We start from the raw sequence: 5,403 nt of genomic DNA on the forward strand, positions 1-5,403 counted from the left end.
CATGTTAATATTATCGATAGCAACCCGATTAACCCGCTGGGCTAGCCCGAAACCCGAGCTTTTAGGGTTAGGGCTGAGCTTTTATAACCCGAAAGAAATCACAACCCGATTAGCCCGCACCCGATTGACCCGCAACCCGAGTAGGGTTGGCCCGAAACCCGACGGGCCGGCCCGATTGACATCCCTTCATATATTGTTGTAATTTTGAATACTATTTATTAGAGTTTCACTTGTTTAAGTAACATTCAACTACTTGGATACAAAATAATTTGGTCATATCTGAAGCCGAAGCTAAGATTACCATACCTGCTTCTTTGTAAACAAATGGTTTTGTTTGTATTTAATACTCCTATCCACCCTCTCTGTCCCTACTAAGAGGACATATTTCTTAATCGACACGTGATTTTATGAGTTGTTGGTTAATGTGGTTGAATGAATGCAATGTGAAAAGGGGTGAGTGTAAGTATTAAATGAAGAAAGAAAGAGAGTTGAATATTTAATGAGAGATAAAAAAAAGTGGTTGAGTGTATTAGTTGGAAAGAGAATGTTACGAAAATTAAAAATGTGTCATCTTGGTTGGGATAAACTAAAAGGGAAAGTATGTCGTCTCAGTTGGGACGGATGCAGTAGTCATATTTGTTGTGTGTTTTTTTGTGTACCGAACACGCTTTTGGTGGAATCCGACTAATCTTGCTCGACCGAGTTTGCGGATTAAGGCCGAAAGTCTCCCAGCGGATGGCGAGATTTGAACCCGTGCCCTTAAGGTCACCGCAACTCCGTGCTGTCAACTGCGCTGCGACCCGTTGGTTGTGTTTTATTAGTTGTAGGATATAGAGACTTTCAGAATATGGATCCTTTCAGAATTTGAGATTAAATTCAATGACCTTTTAGAATTTTGGATTAAATTCGCTGACCTTTTAGAATATGTGATTGAGGTATGCGAATTTTTTGGAATAAGAACTTTTAGCTTTTTATTTATTTTCTCTTCTTTTTTATTATTATTTAACTCACAAAATATAAAAATTGACCTAACTACCATTCGTGAAATCTATTTAAAATAAGCCCTCTAACTATAGGTAAATTTCTTGGCGGTGGAATGGAGGGTGTCGGAGTCTTTGAGGATTAGAGATGAGGTGACGGTGTCTGTTTCAAGGAAGGAGACGTGATGGACAAGTGTAAGGAGGAAGAATTGGAGGATGAGTTGAAACAAGGGAATGACATCTCTTTCTTAACTTCATTAAGGGAACAACATCATCGTGATTCATTCGACATGGACCACAACTAGTTTCTTGTTTGAACATCGTATGCTTTGAATCTCATTTTAAAATGAATTTGCTGTTTGTTTCCTCTCGAATTTCAGTTATGGTTTTATTACTTGCTGCCTAGTTAGTTAGCTCTAATAATTTCACGTTGATTTCGTTAATTGTATGCTTTGATTTGTCTCGTAGGCTAGATCTGATTATTATGTGAGTATTACAAGTTTCTGATCGTTTAAACTCCACGAAAATGTATGGGATTCGTTGTTGCTTAGTTTCTGTCACCTTGCATGCTAGGCAGTCTGCGTAAACTTAGGATTTGCATGTTTAGTCGTCTCAATTTCGAATTTAATTCCAGATCTGAATATTATTAATTTTAACTCAAGCTTTGTTAATGGAGTCTTCATTTTTCTGCACTTTGTATTACTTGGTGAGGAAGACAATTTCACCATCTAATTTTGGGACCACGTTATGCTTTTAGCCACCTTTTACCCTTTGTCCTTTTACCTTTTCAGCTGTTTCTACAGATTTGGTAGTTAGTTGGTCAGTGCAGTTTGATATTCTTTGTTACTTTTGTCTGTCCATTTATAGTAATTCATCACTTTTCACATGCTCCACAACAGTCCAGTACTCATGTTTATGTACACAGCCATGTCCCGATATGATAGTAGCTTACTGGTCAGGATAGGATAGTATAGGTCTCGTCATTTTCACGTCTAGATTAAACTCATCCCAAAGCGGGGTAGCAAACCAACCCTTCCAAAATGTCGTCACAATCGTATTATGCATACATCCATCTCTGTGGGATTCGACCATTTACACCACTATACTAGCCAGTAGAAGTGGGTTGAGGTTTTGATAACATCTTTTAGGTTTCGTGCCAACGACACGATTGAGTTAAGGTTTCCTCCTGACTAGTTGAACACACGAACCTGCACAAACCTGTTCTTTCATAGGGCTTTGGTTACTTGCTACTCTACCAGGATCTTGGGAGACCTTAAGGATTTCACTTATTAATTCAGCTCACAGTGGTATTGTGACTTTGGAAATCACCAAGAATGGTGTGCTAAATGAAGAGGTGAGAAGACTATCACAAGGTTCTTCATCGCAGTCAGAGGTATTGGTTACCAAAGATAGAGAAGCAAAAACAAAGGCAAAAAGGGTAGAGATCACTACTAGAAAATTGGCTTTTTATCACACTTAAAACTGCCACTAGAAATATAATAACGTTACACTTCATCTATAGTCACACCTGTAACAAGTGTGATGTAAGTCATTGTAACGATAGGTAATATGTAATAAAAGAGCGTCTATTATCACACCTGGAAATGGCATGGCATACTACGTTATATGTCACCTATAAGTGTGGTAAAATGTGGACCAAGACTACACTTATTTCCTTCCTAAAAAATTTACAATTGACTCCTTTGAGTATCTATAATTACAGTGTCGCCCCTACGTCTTTGTTATATACATCTTCCACCTAAAAATATTATTAATTATGTTTTTATCCTTCAAATGTTTATAATTTATACATTATTTCAAATATTAAATCTTGTCCCAAATAACATACATATTTATATTCTCACTTCCAAGATATTATTAATAAGAGTATAATACAATATTACTAATATACAAAACAATCAATTACATACAAAAACTTTAAAAAAATTATTTACATAATAATTTCAATAAAATCATAGTATACAATTTTAAAATGAAATCAATAAAAAATGCTCTACATAGCTACAATGTTTATCTAGCATTTCCAATTTTCCTTGGAGCTCCTTATCACAACAATGTACTCTAAATTACATTTCTTGATTAACTTCATCTTTGTAAGAACTTCATTTAATCCTGTTAAAATAACATAAACACACTATATTATTCAACATAAACAATATAAAGTTATAACAAAATCAAAATATGATAAAATAGACATATAACTCAAAAATGTCAGCCAAAACCCAAAACCCAAAATACACATTATATAGAGAGTTCAGAGATGAAGATTCTTTCAATAGAGGAAACAAAAGCTGATGCATCTGGTTTGTATAATCACAATTAAGAGAAAGATCCTCCAAAACCCAAAATGATCACACTTAGGAACGTTACTGTACACATAGATGTCTCACGATTGATAGGTGCGATTAGGGCGAGTGGGAACGAGATAAAAAAATATGAACAGAAAATACATAATGAAACTTACAGGATGGCAACAGACTAGATTGGATTCTTTTTTTTTTTACCAAAAGTAATGCCCTTAATCCATTTTCCAGAAGACTTTCCCATCTTGAGGAGGCTGGTAGCCTACAAAACCTGTACTAATTCAAAATTTTGAAAACGACATAATCAACACCATCTCCAGATTGAGCTATAAAACATGTAATTCATTGATTACACAATAATTTAGAAATGAAAATAAGTAATGTAATTTTTTACCAGTTTTCTCACCATTAGAGTTGGGTCAAAAAGGGTGATGATAATGATCAAGTGCCTAGCGAATAAATTTATCAATTAGACGATACTAATAGTTATGGCTCAAGTGTGAACACAACAATGTTATTTGGCAAGTTTTGAGTCACAAACTCAGTTGCATCATGAAAGAACTAATGGCGGATATAGTTATAAAACCTTACAATGAAAGATGATAAATAAAGTCTTTAATCCAAGACACATGCAACTCCAAACCTAATTCGGTCCAACAAAGTCTTTTGGAAACTTAATTGAACTAAATATGATACAAAAATAAAGATATATTGAAATGTTGAGCAACAATAGCTTCTGACTTGCAGCATATATAGACCATGTTCACATAATGTCTAAAATTCTCAATTTTAATCTCTAATAAAAAAGTTCTCATATTCAAACTCTTGAAAGAACTCTACCCTTCTCAACTATCAAATAGCTCTAGCTATCAAGTCCCCAAGTCCCAACCATTCTTAGATATATTTAGTTGCAATCTCTCAAAGATGAAATTGAATCAAGTACTTTCAAAACTTACACTCACGTCATGAAACATAATATGCTTTTCCTTTCTAATGCCATCTCTTAGAATTCTCGTCCAACAAAGTAGTATTCGTCCTCTGTCGGTCATAAATCTAAAGCTTAGGAGTAGACATTTTTCTTTTTATATTTTGTTTTCCATGATTTCTTTTCTTGTTTTCAGGTTGTAAGTTTTTATACAGCTCTATTGATTTTTTCCTTCAAATTTAATAAATCCACACTTCGTTGTCCTATATAGAGTAAACCATTCAACACATTTAACCTTGATTTTACCTTAATATGAGAGGCATTTCTTGTCAATTTTGCTTCAATTTTTTCCTTCTTATTCTCCCCCCCCCCCTCAATTTTCAGGGTTTCTCCTCACCCCCTTTTGATATGTAAGAGGTTGTCACATCTAAAAACCTATACAGTATTTAACAACTATCAAAGCACACAATACAACCCAAAAATTTACATACAACTTCAATACCATACGACCAACACAATGTTTCATCGAATTATCTGATTCAACACGAAATTTCATCGGACTACAACCCGAAATTGAAAGATTAGATTCACAATAAACAATATTTCAACATAAAGAACAAACCTCAATTGGAGTAACAGGGGCGGCGGACTAGTAATAGCCTGGGTTGTGGTGGAGAGCAGCGGCGTTGACGGACTGGTTGGATGGGAAGTGATAGGGCTTATTACAAGTATGGTTTTGTAGGGTTTTTGTTTTGCGACTTTGTATGTAGCATAGCAATGGCAGGACGGGCGACGGCGGTTGGGTGGAGGCGGCGTGGAGTTGGGGCGGTGAAATTTGGGGAAAATGAGAAATCAGGATAGATGAGGGAAGAATTGGATTTGTGAGGCAGGTTAAATGGAAAGATGTTCCGTAAATCAATTTATTTTTTATAATAGGCTTATATTTACTATATAAAATTAGAAGTGTCATGAAATGAGTCTCTTTATTACGCTTATTTAGAAATGTGGTATCAGTGTTTGATATAAACGTGATAAAAGATTGGTGTAGAGATAGATTAACTAGAATCACACCTTTTATGAAGTGTCATATATAAAGTGTGATAAAAAGCCAATTTTCTAGTAGTGAATAAAAGTCGGAGCAAATCAAGATACAAGAATATTGAATGTTATCATT

At 34.9% G+C, this 5,403-nt stretch overlaps 1 long non-coding RNA gene across 3 annotated transcripts; it reads right to left on the bottom strand.

Moving 5' to 3' along the window:
* Positions 1–2,889: 2,889 nt before the first annotated feature.
* Positions 2,890–5,175, bottom strand: LOC121810264. Of its 3 annotated transcripts, none has more exons than XR_006052431.1 (4): positions 4,852–5,175; positions 3,699–3,753; positions 3,466–3,580; positions 2,890–3,113 (listed from the first exon to the last, which is right to left on the bottom strand). It is a non-coding gene; the product is annotated as an uncharacterized LOC121810264 (long non-coding RNA). The 3 variants fall into 3 exon arrangements; XR_006052430.1 differs by having other exon boundaries at positions 3,466–3,575; positions 4,852–5,172; XR_006052429.1 differs by lacking the exon at positions 3,699–3,753 and having other exon boundaries at positions 3,466–3,575; positions 4,852–5,159.
* Between the last annotated feature and the right edge of the window lie 228 nt (positions 5,176–5,403).

The sequence above is a fragment of the Salvia splendens genome, chromosome 7 (genome assembly GCF_004379255.2).
Source record: "Salvia splendens isolate huo1 chromosome 7, SspV2, whole genome shotgun sequence".
Lineage (NCBI taxonomy): Eukaryota > Viridiplantae > Streptophyta > Magnoliopsida > Lamiales > Lamiaceae > Salvia > Salvia splendens.